Raw genomic sequence first — 15,823 nt, 5'->3', positions numbered from 1 at the left:
CAGGAGTCACAGCTGTGCACGGCCGGCCCGCACGTGGGAGATCAGACAGTCTTGCTTGACCTTGCGGCGATGATGACACACGCTTTGCCCAACGACTCACCGTGCTTTTGTCCACTGCCAGATCACCGTAGACATTCTGCAAGCGCCTATGAATATCTGAGATACCCTGGTTTTCCGCCAAAAGAAACTCGATCACTGCCCGTTGTTTGCAACTCACATCCCTTACAGACGCCATTTTAACAGCTCCGTACAGCGCTTGCACCTGTCGGAAGTCAATGAAACTATACGAGACGAAGCGGGAATGTTTGAAAATATTCCACAAGAAATTTCCGGTTTTTTCAACCAAAATTGGCCGAGAAAAAAAATGTGTTGCATTACTTATTGAACTGCCCTCGTATGTGTGTGTGTGCTTGTGTGTAAGGCGCTACAGTCATAGACTGTGCGGCTGGTCCCGGTGGAGGTTCGAGTCCTCCCTCGGGCATGGGTTTGTGTGTTTGTCCTTAGGATAATTTAGGTTAAGTAGTGTGTAAGCTTAGGGACTGATGACTTTAGCAGTTAAGTCCCATAAGATTTCACACACATTTGAACATTTGCTTGTACGTAATCGTGCATCTGTGAGTGTCTCAAGCTGCAGAAGTAATGCGATCTGCTGCCATATACATCGCAATGACCTTGCGACATCACAAACACATGAATGCTTACCTCCGTTCCCCCCCTATCTCCCACTACCACAATCGTCAGCCGCACACATCTCCCGCTTCCCCTTGTGAAACAGTGTGAAACTGGTTTCAAAAGAGAGAATGCTGAAATTTGAAGTCACAGCCCCTTATGAGACAAATCCTTAATGATGGCTGTACTGCAACAGCCATCCCTCTCCTAATTCGGTTGTAACATTTCATTTGAGACTCCAGATCAGCCTAAAGGTTTTCTAAATTAGTTTCCTTCTAGTTCATAACTTTGTCGCTATATTATCGGTACGTTTCTAAGTGAGAGGATACATGTGCCTCACAGTAACGCTTTAAGAGCAAGAAAAAGTCGGTAGCTAGCAAGTTACTGAACAAGTACTCGAAAGCAGGCATCTATTTGTTATGGCGACTGCGATGAGAAATAAAAAAGAAACGTACCATAGTGGTACGGTTTCCACATTTAGTTTTACGCTGCACTAAAGGAGAATCTCTCACTGGTCTCGAACAACACTGGTTGAAAGAGCATATAGATTGAATCCGAACTCCACCGACAAAAAGAAAGTGGTGGTTGTTCAGCGATATTTTTTGAGCCTTTTGGTATAACTGACACTTGATCTGCAATGATTACTTGCAGGGTAATAGTGTAAATATAATTTATTCAGTTTGTAAGGTGTCTATCTGAGGAGAAGTCGCAGTAGTTCTGTAGTCTTTGCCACAGGAAGCTCATTTGTGGCGGATACCTCTTCGGGCTTCCAGAGTTGATGCTCTTACGAAGAGATGACGTCACTTACTGGCTGTCCGAGGCCAACGAGACAGGCCTTGGTCCTTACGCCACAGCACATGATGCTGTACGTCTTACGAGTGCCAGCAGCGTCTCCTGCGGGGAACGAGTAACTAATGCAGACCAGTTTAATAATTCTTGAGAGCGCGTTTAAATACATGCAAGTTTTCGATAGCGCACGACAAAGTTAAGACCTATAAGGGGTACCTTTTAAGTTAAATATTAATTTCCTGTTGGCCTTGTACGGAGCCGAGTGTTAGTGAAATGCGGCGGACGTCTAGTGTGACGTCACAGGCTCGTTGTAGGACCCTTATATCTCATTGGCCCCACTAGCTCTCCTGCTTGCACTTTAGTTTGTTCTATAGTCTGTGATAGTGTGGAGACTTGCTTTCGGGAAGCCGCTTTCTCCATCTTGGGGTACACTGAATGAGTATGTCAATGTGTGTTCTGTTTGCTGCATTACAAATGTTTGAGCGTGTTAGTTGGGGAGGACTCTTTATTTAGCAAGTCATGATGTAGAAATTCGATTCTTGATGAAAAGAACATTTTCTGGTCAGGTATTTCATGATTATCATGCTTGTACTCATGAAAACATTACATTACTTTTCGCCCTTTTAAATGCATTTAATGCAGAAACTATACTAATTTAAAATTTATTGTACAGTTTACTAACACAGATTTTGTTTCCGTGCATGTGTATAGGTGACTGCTATTCAGCAGTGTTTACCAGAGAAATATACATAAGAGGAGGTGCTGAAAAATAATGCCCCCCAATTTTTCATGTGAAAACTCTTAAAGCTTTTCAAATAAAACAATCGTTATTAACATTCTGCTCTTTATTCTTCATGTCTAAATTTTTGCAGCCCTTTGCTGCTAGAACCGGTTGCCATGAGATCACCAAAGTTAAGCGCTGTTGGGCGTGGCTGGCGCTTGGATGTGTGACCATCCAGCCGCCATGCGCTGTTGCCATTTTTCGGGGTGCACTCAGCCTCGTGATGTCCATTGAGGAGCTACTCGACCGAATAGTAGCGGCTTCGGTCAAGAATACCATCATAACGGACGGGAGAGCGGTGTGCTGACCCCACGCCCCTCCTGTCCACATCCTCCACTGAGGATGACACAGCGGTCGGATGGTCCCAGTAGGCCACTTGTGGCCTGAAGACGGAGTGCTTTGCTCCTAGAAGGATCCAAGTTCTAGAGTGTGTCATGACCGTGTAACTATGTCGGTGCCTGAGAAACAACGTGCTGTAATCGAGTTTCGGATTAGAAGAGTTCGTCCATACACGGAGCAGCCTCTCCTTCATCATGACAATGGCACACCACACACGAGCGCTGTGGGATCTACAACAATCTGACACGTTGGGTTCACTGTCATCAATCATCCTTCATACAGTTCCGAGTTGGCCCCATCCGATTTCAGGCTGTTTCCAAAACTTAGAGAACACCTTCGTGGACTTCACTTTTGAAGTGATGAAACGCTGCAGGCAGATGTGAAGTTGTAACTCCGTCGACAAAATGAAACATTCTACCATGATACTATCTACAAATAGGTCTCTCATTTGGAGAAATGTGTTCCTCGCCAGGGTGATTATGTTGAGAAATAAATAAGTAGACATGAAGAATAAAGATGTACAGTGTTAATAACGTGTCTTTTATTTAAAATGGTTTAACAGTTTTCACACGGAAAAATGCGGGGGCATTACTTTTCAGTACGCCCTCGTACTTTCAGAGACAAATCTTTTAACCGTCAATGCTTTCTCAGTTAAACTACAGGAACTAAATTAAAAGAGGCCTTCGATATACTTAATCCTGGACCTTCATATTTTCGTTTGATGATTGCAAATCCAGTGAGTACTGGTAGGCTCACACGAATTGAGCAGTTGCATGATCTGAAGAATGCTCACACTCGTTGCGCTTTGTGTGATTTATTTACTAAGTTTTGCTTAAGAACGTTTTCAGCATAAGTCGCGTCATTTATTTCAGCGTGCAGCGATATGTTCCATTACAGCTAGGGCGGCAAAGCAGAGAGTATTCTAGTTGTGCAGGTAATAAGTCATATCAAGACCATGACAAAGCATTTTTTGCAGTAGTCAAGGAACCGGGATAATTAAACGCCTGTATGTAGTTTCAGCATAGAACCAGTAACTGCACATGCTTCTGCTTCACGTAAGTCTGTATTAAAATGTGAATTGTTGGAAGGTTTTAAGTCACAGATGCTGGGGCATATTTCCTGTTAAATTTAGAACATTGTTTTAGCCAATACTGTCTAAAGAGACATGCTCCCAGAAAGAAGTGAATCGTTAACAATGGAACAAGACCACCGGGACCAATTCACTTTTCTCCAAACTGTAGATCAATATTGTTCCTGACATCGAGCGCAAAATATGCCGGCGCCCTGCCATGTTGAAACTACTTAAGATGACGAATTCTGAGTGGCACGTATTCTAACTATGGGAGGTCATGCTGAAGGAACTTCTGGTACACGACTGCGTTCGGTTTAGTAGGAAGTACGTAAGATCCAATTGCATAATCAACACTCCTTATATTCACAGCCAACTTGCGTTTATATGATCGATACACAAGTGCTTGTGTGTTTTCGTCATTACTTCCATGGAATTTCGTGCCGTTGAACAAGATCGTTCTTGAAAACATGGCCTCGTCTGTAGACTACACGAAAATAAGTGGTTTCTGCACATTGCTGTAGGAACCAATTTTGAAACTCCATTCGACATGGGAAGTCCTTTGGCTGCAATGACGGTACGTTTTGTAGACGATAAAGATACGGCTATTGTTCATATGAGATTCTCAAAATAATTACTTGGTTTTAATTGGCAGTAAGGACAATGCACTGACTGCTGGTTGCACAGTTGACACCATCCACATGTAACCTATTCTCTTACAAATCCCGTGTCTTGGCAGCTTGAATGTAATGTCTTAAGTCTTCTGACAGACAACGAAAAGAGAGTTGGGTGTTTTTGTTATGCTCATCATTTCATCATCATTCGGGAAAAGTGGCGGGAGTGGGCAGTGAAACAATTGGGAATTTCTACAGGCGCTGATAACCACGCAGTTGAGCGCCCTACAAACAAAATATCGTCATTATCATCATCAATATTCGAAACAGAGCATGCAGAACAGCTACTGCGTACCTACGACAGAAGAAAGTGACGTGTCGTAGAGGAGAGGAAAGACTCGGTACCACTATAAGAACGGAGGGAAAGGTTTAGAAGAGCGTCAGCTTGTGTTCCTTTTCGAAACCGTGTTGTCTTCCGAACCGAAGTCGAGTGTTAAAGGGAGCCTGTATCTTCATCACCTCACATATCAAACAGGTGGTGAAATGGGGAATACTCCAGTACACTGTCGACTAGTATTCGGATCCCAACGCTCTTAAATCCAATGTGAAACGGAAACTGGGCGTGTAGTACCCTGGTCACTGAAATTACGTGTCACTGTTCAAAAAAACCTATCAACTGCTGCCTCCTCCACGTAGTTGTGTAATAACAAAAATGTCTTCCTCTCCATCTGATATCTATTCTTTCCGTTACCTCCCTCTCACTTTTTATTGTGATTAGTCCTTAGTTATTACTAACAATTTTTTATTAATATAAAGGGTGGTTTTAATGGGCAGTTCCAGTGGACAAATTAGCTATAGCTACCTCATAGAAGAAACAACTCTAAAGGAAAGCATACTGCCAGAAGGGCTGTCTGCCGGCAGGTAATGAGGTTTCTGGTATACACTGAGGTGACAAAAGTCATGGGATACCTCCTAACATAGGGTCGGACTTCCTTTTGCCCGTCGTGTGCAGCAAATAATCATGGCATGGACTCAACAAGTCGTTGGAAGTCCCCTGTAGAAATATTGAGCCACGCTGTCTCCATAGCTGTCCATAATTGCAAAAGTGTTACCGGTGCAGGATTTTGCGCACAAACTGACCTGTCGATTATGCCCCATAAATGTTCTATGAGATTCATATTAGGCGGTCTGGGTGGAGAAATCATTCACTCGAATTGTCCAGGGTGTTTTTCAAAAAAATCGCGAACAGTTGTGGCAAGGTGACACGGTGCATTGTCACCCATAAAAATTCCCTAATTTTTAGGGAACATGAAGTCCCAGAATGGATGAAAATGGTGTTCAAGTAGGCGAACACAACCGAGGACCCAATCCATTCCATGTAAACAGCGGACACCATTATAGAGCCACCACAGCTTGCATAGTGTCTTTTTGACAACTTGGGTCCACTGGTTCGTAGAGTCTACACCAGGGCTTCACAACATACGTGCTCGCGGAGCAAGCTGTGAGCAGCAAGGCGCGAGCACGGAGCAGCGCGAGCACGCTACTCCCACTACCGGACCAGAGCGGAAAGTGGGGAAAGTCACGTGGGGCACACAACAGCTGCGGCCAGTCAATGTAAATCCGCGGCCACCTGCAGGGATATTACTCACGAATTATTACTGCGACAAATGAAACAAATAAAGGAGAATGTACAGGTGCCACATAATTTTATTAGCTTAGTGTATGCCTCTACATTCGCATTAATTTGTGAACTGTTACACAATAAAAGGTGTCACTGAAGTGTGGGATTCTCGGTTATCTTGTACTTTTTGCCCTTTACAATTGCGTCTATGTTCGGAGTAATTGTTCTTGTGCATTTTAGGCGCAGCGTGCAGTTTAAATTTCGATCAGACAATGCGTTTCTCAGGCGCGTCATGTTATATTTCATTGCAGAGAACAGTTGTTCACAAACATACGTGGAACCGAACATTGATATTATTGTAGCCGCCAGTTTGCGCAAACGAGGAAATCTATCGTGAGGGAAGTGTCTGTAGAATTCCAAAATGTTTTTCTTGTTCTGAAATTTGTCTCTGTATTCTCTGTCACACTGCAGGTCAATAATTTCTTGCTGCAGCTCAGGACGAATCTCTTAAATATTCGCTGAATATGGAGAGAACAGATCAAAATCACTGTCTAGTGCTGTCAGATCTTGAAAGCGCTGATGAACTAAACTATGTGAATAACGTTCACAGTCTTTGTGAACATCTTGCATGGATGATAATTTAGGAAAATGAGCTAGGTTTCCTGTTTCCAGCTGACTCACCCAAAGTGTCAATTTCATTTTAAAAGCTCGTATTCGATCTATGAAATGAGTAATTAGCAGATCTTTACCTTGTAGTAAAATGTTCAAAGCATTCGGATGGCTAGTTAAATATGCTAAGAACGCGAGATCACATTCAAACGTGCGCGCGTAATTCCCCTCCCTCCCCTCCCTCCCTTCTCCGCGACCTTGCACCTGCTCGCGAGCACGAGCACGTGCCTGAGCAGGTGCGAGTACTCGCGCTCAAAACCGGCCAGTTGTTAAGCCCTGGTCTACACCATACTCGAACCCTACCATCAGCTCTTATTAACATAAATTGGGGCTCATCTGACTAGGCCACGGTTTTCCAGTTGTCTAGGATCCAACCGATATGGTCACGAGTCTAGGTTCAGAAATGTTCAAATGTGTGTGAAATCTTATGGGACTTAACTGCTAAGGTCATCAGTCCATGAGCTTACACACTACTTAACCTAAATTATCCTAAGGAAAAACACACACACCCATGCCCGAGGGAGGACTCGAACCTCCGCCAGGACCACACGAGCCTAGGTGAGGTGCTGCAGGCGATGTCGTGCTGTTAGCAAACGCAGTCGTGTCGGTCGCCTGCTGCCACAGTCCATTAACGCCAAATTTCGCCGCACTGTTCTAACGAGATACGTTCGTCTAGCAGCCCGGATTGATTTCCTGTTAGCACTGACAACTCTACGCAAGCGCCCCTGCTCTCGGTAGTTAAGTGAAAGCCGTCGGCCACTGCGTTGTTCATGGTGAGACTTAATGCCTGAAATTTGATATTCTCTGCACACTTTTGACACTGTGACTCACGGAATATTGAATTCCCTAACGATTTCCACAATGGAATGTCCCATGTGTCTAGCTCCAACTACCATTCCATTGTCCGCTGCTCGTGGTCTCGCGGTAGCGTTCTCGCTTCACGAGCACGAGGTCCCGGGTTCGATTCCCGGCGGGGTCAGGGATTTTTCCTGCCTCGAGATGACTGGGTGTTGTTGTGTCGTCTTCATCATCATCATTCATCACCATTACGGTCGGAGGAAGGCAACGGCAAACCACCTCCACTAGGACCTTGCCTAGTACGGCGGTGCGGGTCTGCCGCATCGTTCCCCTACGCTCCGTCACGGAGTATGGGACTTCATCATCACCACCATTCCACGATCGGAATCTGTTAATCCCCGGCGTGCGGCCTCAATCACGTGGGAAACCTTTTCACATAAATAACCTGAGTACAAAAGACAGCTCGGCCAATGCACTGGCCTTCTATACCTCGTGTACGCGATACTGCTGTCTTCAGTAAGCGTGCTAATCGCTATCCCTCGACTTTTGTCACCTCAGTATATATTAGATCCTCTCAGAAATGGCCACCTAAAGGTTTTTTTAAAGTGCTTAATTTATTTCAAAATGGATAAAAATACGGTCAGTTTAGTGAACTTGGTGATGGACTATCTACAAGGACAAATAAAGGTAAAGCAGCAAATGTTTTGACACAACTCGCATGGCGGTATCTCCCATTCTAACACGGAAGGATCAGTGTTTGTGTAGGCGCCTATATATTGATGGGTCAGTATTGCTACGTTGTTGTAACTGTGGAGACAGCTGAGCATCGCGTAGTCGCACTGCTGATTCATTGCATTCAGTGAATCCGCACTCGATCTGCAAATCGACCGCTGTTCGTCAGAAAACATGTCCATACTGCTATGTATCACTGTTAACGTACAACTAATATAGTTGGAAAAACAAAACACGAGACAGAACCGATTACTTTTGAATGCAAGCTTCACAGTGAAGACTGAAGTGCGCATTACTGTTGCCTGTAGCAACTACCGCGAGTGCATGGAGCCAGTATTGCAATCAGTGACTGAGATAGCGAAATAATTGAGACGCTGGAGTCATATTTTGGAGGAAGGAATTTCAAATTACCATGTGACTTTCCTAATTTAGGCTTCACACAGTTTTCTTTTCAATCAATAAAGACCAGGTCCTAAATCTTTCCCCAGGACTTGTTGAAATGTGGTATAGTTCCATTTCTAATGACATCGACAGCCAAAGGATGCCAAACTCTATCATTCATCCTTTTCTACTTTGAACTCAGCCTAAAGATGTATTAGCTCACTACCATATGATGTTATTCAATATATGTCTCATGTGTTATTACATCAACAGTCTGAACTTCACATTAATTTACACTGCCTTTTACAAAATGTGGAGCAAATGGCAATCGCAGAACATAAAAAGTCCCTGTCATCCGTTCATCCAAAATTTAGCTTCTTCTGCTTCCAGATTTTAACTCACATTCTTTCGCTTGTCGACTTTATATTATGAACAGATTGTGACTACTTTTTAAAGAATAAATTCCCGCTCTATACGGTCTGGAAACAGCTCGTGGGATTAACATAGTGTCTGGTGCTCTGCCTGAGAATTTTTTTGTTACAGTAATTTCCATCAATAACACTGGAAGAAAAATAATTTAAGGTACAAATAAGATACGAGAATACAGCTGCATGACGTCGTCGACAACCACCGATGTTTCGAGAGGAACATACCCAGGCATTTTCGAAGCAAACTCAAAGGCACATCGGTGGTTGTGGACAACGTCACCCGGCTGCATTCCAGTGAGTTATTTGAACATTGTATACGCCGGGAGAAACTAAGGTCTCACAGATTTAAGGTGTATAAGCAAGGTTAATAACTGACAGGAAAATAAAATTGACAGGAGTTACTGTCTTAAGTTAATTCTCTAGTCCTCATTTTATTGCGCGAGGTTTCATGAAATCTGACGCTGGGGACAAACTTAGTACACAGTCACACTGTTCAGTCACATTAATGTGACCACCTGTCAAAAGCCTGAATAACTGACCTCTGCGAGACGTGCAGGAAGAGAGCCCGAGAGGTTCTGGAACGTACCGACAAGGATGTGGACTCCAGCGCCGTGGCCAGCTGCTCTAGGTTTCTCGGTTGTGGATCCGCGGCGCATACAGCCCGTTTGAGGTGGTTCAAATGGTTCAAATGGCTCTGAGCACTATGGGACTCAACTGCTGAGGTCATTAGTCCCCTAGAACTTAGAACTAGTTAAACCTAACTAACCTAAGGACATCACAAACATCCATGCCCGAGGCAGGATTCGAACCTGCGACCGTAGCGGTCTCGCGGTTCCAGACTGCAGCGCCTTTAACCGCACGGCCACTTCGGCCGGCTTTGAGGTGGTCCTACAGATTCTCAAATATGTTTAAAACGGTTCAAATGGCTCTGAGCACTATGGGACTTAACTTCTGAGGTCATCAGTCCCCTAGAACTTAGAACTATTAAAACATAACTGACCTAAGGACATCACACACATCCATGCCCGAGGCAGGATTCGAACCTGCGACCGTAGAGGTCGCGCGGTTCCAGACTGTAGCGGTTAGAACTTCTCGGCCACCCGGCCTGCCTCAAATATGCTTAAATTCGGGGAGTTTGGTGGCCAGGGTAGTGCGTCATTGCCGGCCGAAGTGGCCGAGCGGTTCTTGGCGCTACAGTCTGGATCCGCGCGACCGCTACGGTCGCAGGTTCGAATCCTGCCTCGGGCATGGATGTGTGTGATGTCCTTAGGTTAGGTTTAAGTAGTTCTAAGTTCTAGGGGACTGATGACCTCAGATGTTAGGTCCTATAGTGATCAGAGCCATTTGAACCATTTTTTGAACCTAGGACGCAGAATCAGTGATGTACGTAGTTCCAAAGACAGTCAAACAAACTGTAAGCGAGTGAGCATAAAATTTTTGCTCATCTGTGGACTTTAATCACGGCGGCTTGCGAACAATGTACGAACTTAGCCACTTCGGAAATGCTTCCACTCCTGAACTGAAAGTCAATGAGCATGCCCGTTTGGACGTCAGACAAATTGTTCCGTATCCGTATTACGACAAAGCATACCCTGTTTACCGCATACCCCGCCCCGAATCCCCCACCCGGACGCGATTTACATACAAGCCCTTGCTAGTGTTGTCATCTGCCGTCTTCGAGTGCTTATTGCATGTAGACGTCGAAACTTCGTGTAGCGTTTGAGCTTCGGTGCGGCACACAGTTTTGATCTGACAGGAAGTTTCGTATCAGTGCACACTCTGCTGCAGAGTGAAAATTTAATTCTGAAAAGTGACTCTACTCGAAGAAATTGCAGTCTAGACGTAAGTTATAACAGAGCATTCTAACACTGTACGCTTAATGAACAAACCGAGCTGATGAGTAAGCGCTTCATGATGTTTTTCTCTAAAGAATATCTTTCTCTCTCTCTCTCTCTCTCTCTCTCTCTCTCCCTCACAAACACACACACACACACACACACACACACACACACACACAGTACATACACACGTGCACGCAAGCACACATTAGACCACAGAAATTTCACTTTATGGATTTTACTTGTCGATCCTACAGCTGTCGAAACATTTTTCGAAATATGTTCCCTGAATTGCGAAATGCTTTAACATTATCTGTACTGGGTTAGTTATACTACTTATCGGTGACATATAAGTTTGTGCTGGACGGAGATCAAACTACGGTTTCTCACTTATTGCGAGCGGTCGCCTAGATCAGATGAGCTATTCGGCACGTCTCCTGGGCCGACCCAAACTATCTGATGAACACATGAGACAATGAAAAAATAATTGTTTGCTCAGAAATAGAGAGACAAAATGACCAATACAATTTTAATACACTTGTATCGAACTGTATTTATGATGAAGTTTAGAAACATATCTGTAAACATTTGTCACAATAATCGTCTTAGATTTATGTAAGCCTTAGCGTCTTTAAAATGCAGCATGTATTTCTCGCGTGCTTTTTAATGTAAGATAATTCTTCAACGTCTATATTGCAATATATAAAATGAACATGATATATCTATAAATAAATCTTATATCAAAAATGTAAAAGTCATTTGTATATTCCACTCCCCATTCGCCGCTGTATGTTCATGTTACGTACCTTGAAGTGTATTGTATGTGTCAAAGTGCGTAATCTTGTAGAATCTCTTTGCCACCCTTTGAAGAAGGAAGACGACGCGAGTAATGAGAGGAAATATCAGTGAATTTCTATTTTTTTAGTGTTAAATTAAATGAACGTCTTCCGTACGCTGACGTAAAAATATCACAGACCGGTGACAAATAAAATAAATTTGGAAACCTAAATAGTGGCTGGTAGCTATATACCCTTCCACGTTAATGCACGCCACAGTCAGGATGATCTTCAGTCTATTATGGAGGAAATTCTGGAATAACTTCAGGTCTTACTCTAGGAGAAGAACGCTGTGACGTCCAGCTCAAACCGTCATCAAAAAGAGTTTTATCGTGTTATACACAGAAAAACTAAAAATGCATGTATCATTAAAAAAATAATAGAAGTAAGTTATGAGATGCTATCCTCTCATTCACAAAAATTCCTGCATGTCCTGTACCTCTGTTGAATACCTTTTATCTGAAATCAGTGGCTGAATAATTTATTATTGTTTCATGAAGCTGTAGAACAGCTTTTGATACTTTTATTTATTCACCTTTGACGAAATATGTTCATCAAAAATGGAGCCATTATACTGTAACAGAAGATAGGGTTTTGTTCCATGAGTATTAAATTATTTCTGCAATAACTTACAGTTATTTCAATGGTTTTTGTTAAAAAGCTGGCGATGCAACTGAATTAAACGTGCGTCATGGCAAATAACTTCACAGGTGAGCAAGCACATTCGATATTTCTGCCAGCATTTACACAGGTTTGATGGTAACGAACACTCCGTCTGACAAAAAGTATTAAGTATAATATAAATGGTTAAGCGATGCATGTTAAGCGATGCGTACCGGAATGTCACTGTGCCGTCATAATGGATATTACTGTGATTCCGCGGCTTCATTGTTTTCTTTGGTAGTCGCAAGCAAGGTTTTCATTAGTGCCAAAAACACAATAAAAATAATATTTTACACGGTGAAATCCTCGCGCTGAACTTCTGCTGGAAGATCCACTGAGCCGGCCGCTATGGACGAGCGGTTCTAGGCGCTTCAGTCCGGAACCGCGCGACTGCTATAGTCGCAGGTTCGCATCCTGCTTCGGACATGGATGTGTGTGATGTCCTTAGGTTAGTTAGGTTTAAGTAGTTCTAAGTTCTAGGGGACTGATGACCTCAGATGTTAAGTCCCATAGTGCTCAGAGCCTTTTGAACCATTTGAATCCTTGCTTGGAAATCATTTACAAGAAACAAATTCATTTACTTTCAGCCCGTCGTTTATTCCTTACTAGCAGAAATAAGTATCATATATGAAAAGAGCGTATATAATTTAACTGCTGGAGTATCCCTGTATACTGAGAAAACATACAAGATAACAACATTCAATGTCAACACCGTCGACACGTAAATTTTTTGCCGCATAGTGATAAAAGTTTGGGAATTAAAATGAAAAGAAAAAGCAGTTAACGCTGTCCGCAAAGTAAACCTGATAGTTTGATGAAGACAACGCAGTTACATACAGCACGGTTTATTAATATTTCCGAATGGAGAGACACTAAAACAAGTTTAACACGTTATCAATATATTCTTCGTAACGGACACCGACATGTTTATCAAGGGTTTACAGCACTTCAAGATCACAATTTTAAGACCGCCGAAGACATTCACTCTTCTTAATTAATTAAAACGGTGGGAATGTCTTACTCGTGGGAAACCTTACGAACTTCTTATTTGATATTTATATAAATATATTGAATACACACTGACGAAAACAATTGCAACACTGAAAAATAATTAGACTAATGAAACTTCGGGAGTACAGTTGTCTAGGTAACATATTTAAGTGATGAACATTGCAAGATCACAGATTAATGAAGGAGCGAGATAAGCCATTGGAAATGTGAAATGCTGGTACATTAAAAACCGGTGTAACCGCCAGAATGTTGAATGCGAGCATGCAAACGAGCATGCACTGTGTTGTACAGGTGCCGGTTGTCAGTATGTAGGATAGTTCCAGTTGCACTTTGTCGGTCAATACAGGAACTGTTAATGCTGTTAGTGGGTGAAGCTGGAATAGTCCTATGATATCCCATATGTGCTCGATTGGAGACAGATCTGGTGATCGAGCAGACCAAGGCAACACGTCAACACTCTATAGAACACATTGGGTTACAATAGCTGTATGCGGGCAAGCGTTGTCCTGTTGGAAAACATCCCCTGGAATGCTGTTCATGAATAACAGCACAACAGATCGAGTCATCAGACTGACGAACAGATTTGTAGTCTGGGTGCGTGGGATAACCACGAGAGTGTTTCTGCTGTCATACGAAATCGCAGACCATAACTCAAGGTGTCTAGTGCGCAGAGAGGTTGGTTGCAGACGCTCGGCTGGCCTCTTTCTAACCAATACACGGCCGTGACTCGTACTGAGGCGAATGCTGATTTCATCAGAAAGCACAACAGACCTCCATGCTGCCCTCCACTGAGCTCTCGCTCGAAACCACTGAACTTGCAAATGGAGGTGGTTTGGGGTCAGTGGAATGCACGCTACATGGCGTCTATAACATAGTGCTTGGACCCATTTGAACCACGGCGTCTGGCTCGCGGCTGTTCTTTGAAGTAACCGATATGCAACAATTCGTTGTATCATTGTGGTGCCAACTGCTGGCCAAATTATTGCTGCAGATGCAATATGATGCGCCAGAGCCATACACTGAAAACGAAGCTCTTCGCCCTCGGTAGTGCCACGTGAGCTTCTTGAGCCCGGTCTTCTTGCGACCGTACATTCTCGTGATCACCGTTGGCACTAATCATGTAAAGTGGCTACATCCCACCAAGTATATACGCTATATCGCAGAAGAAATACCCATGTTCTCGTAGCCCTGTAACACGACATGGCTCAAACTTAGTGAGATGTTAATAATGGCGGTATTTGTCGCCTTAAAGGCATTCTTGGCTAATGTCAACTCTCCAAGTCCAATGTCAAAGACAACAACGCTCGCGACCGTTACAGAACATATTTAAAGCAAACCTGATTTGCCTCCTCGTTACTAGCGCCACTCTGGTGCGAAATTTGGATAGACATCACGTTTCAGATGTTGAAACATCACAATAAACTTCCGTTTATGTCAAACAGCTCCTTGTGATTTTTTTCCGTCAATGTCGTTTTCTTTAAGGTATATGAATTTTATAATCTCCCCAATGTTCTAAATAAATCTTTGAAGTTGGTTGTAGCTGTTCTCTTGTTTTATTAATATTTCAGCTGTGAAGCTTGAAGTCATATTGTAGCACCCCGTCTTCAGGCCTCAAGTGGCCCATCGGGACCATCCGACCGCCGTGTCATCCGCAGAAGAGGATGTGGATAGGAGGGGCGCGTGGTCAGCACACCGCTCTCCCGGTCGTTATGATGGTTTTCTTTGACCGGAGCCGCTGCTATTCGATCGAGTAGCTCCTCAATTGCCATCACGAGGCTGAGTGCATCCCGAAAAATGGCAACAGCGCGTGGCGGCCTGGATGGTTACCCATCCAGGTGCCGGCCACGCCCGACAGCGCTTAACTTCGGTGATCTCACAGGAACCGGTGTATCCACTGCGGCAAGGCCGTTACCGAAGTCCTATTCTAAGTGAGCGTAAAATTTTTACAGTAGACTTGTAGTGAGAGCGTAAGGTTGACGTCGGTGCTAGATCACTCAAAGGTGGCCGCTGTTCGTAGTCGGAATATTAGCCTGAGATATCAACTACATTCATTTGCAGGGCTGAACTTTATTAGATTATGTATTTAACTCGTAAACCACGTAAGTACTGAAGTGTTATGGAACACAAACTGAATTGAAAATCAGTTCGTGCCACCCAGCAAACCGGCAAATTCAATAAGACACTTAATTCGCAATCTCGGATACCAGTATAGTATTCACGGAAGATTTGGGGGGAAATCAGCCACAGCTGTCATGACTTCACCTTTACTGGTTCAAGAAAATCTTCTAAAAAGAAAATAAGGATAAGGAGAAGTGAGGTTGAAGCGCTAATTAAGAGTCTATTATCTTATTCTCACACGACCTTGCCGCGTCTGTGCTGTGAGCATAATCAGTTCTTCTAGATTTTCCATCAACTTACACAGAAGTAAGCTGCTCACGAAGGAGGTGACTGTCACCCACCGAAGAAATACATGTCCTGGGAATTAGTAAAGGGGCAGTGAGACGGTGATTAATATTTGCGAGTCGTTTACCGGTGGTAGTGACGGGAAAGAAAGGATGGACTCGATGACATCGTAGTTTCTAAAT

At 43.6% G+C, this 15,823-nt stretch overlaps 1 pseudogene; it reads right to left on the bottom strand.

Moving 5' to 3' along the window:
• Positions 1-15,033: 15,033 nt before the first annotated feature.
• Positions 15,034-15,151, bottom strand: LOC126249987 (5S ribosomal RNA; annotated as a pseudogene).
• Between the last annotated feature and the right edge of the window lie 672 nt (positions 15,152-15,823).

The sequence above is a fragment of the Schistocerca nitens genome, chromosome 3 (assembly GCF_023898315.1).
Source record: "Schistocerca nitens isolate TAMUIC-IGC-003100 chromosome 3, iqSchNite1.1, whole genome shotgun sequence".
NCBI classification, from domain to species: Eukaryota; Metazoa; Arthropoda; class Insecta; order Orthoptera; family Acrididae; genus Schistocerca; species Schistocerca nitens.
This window is presented reverse-complemented; position numbering and strand designations above follow the sequence as displayed.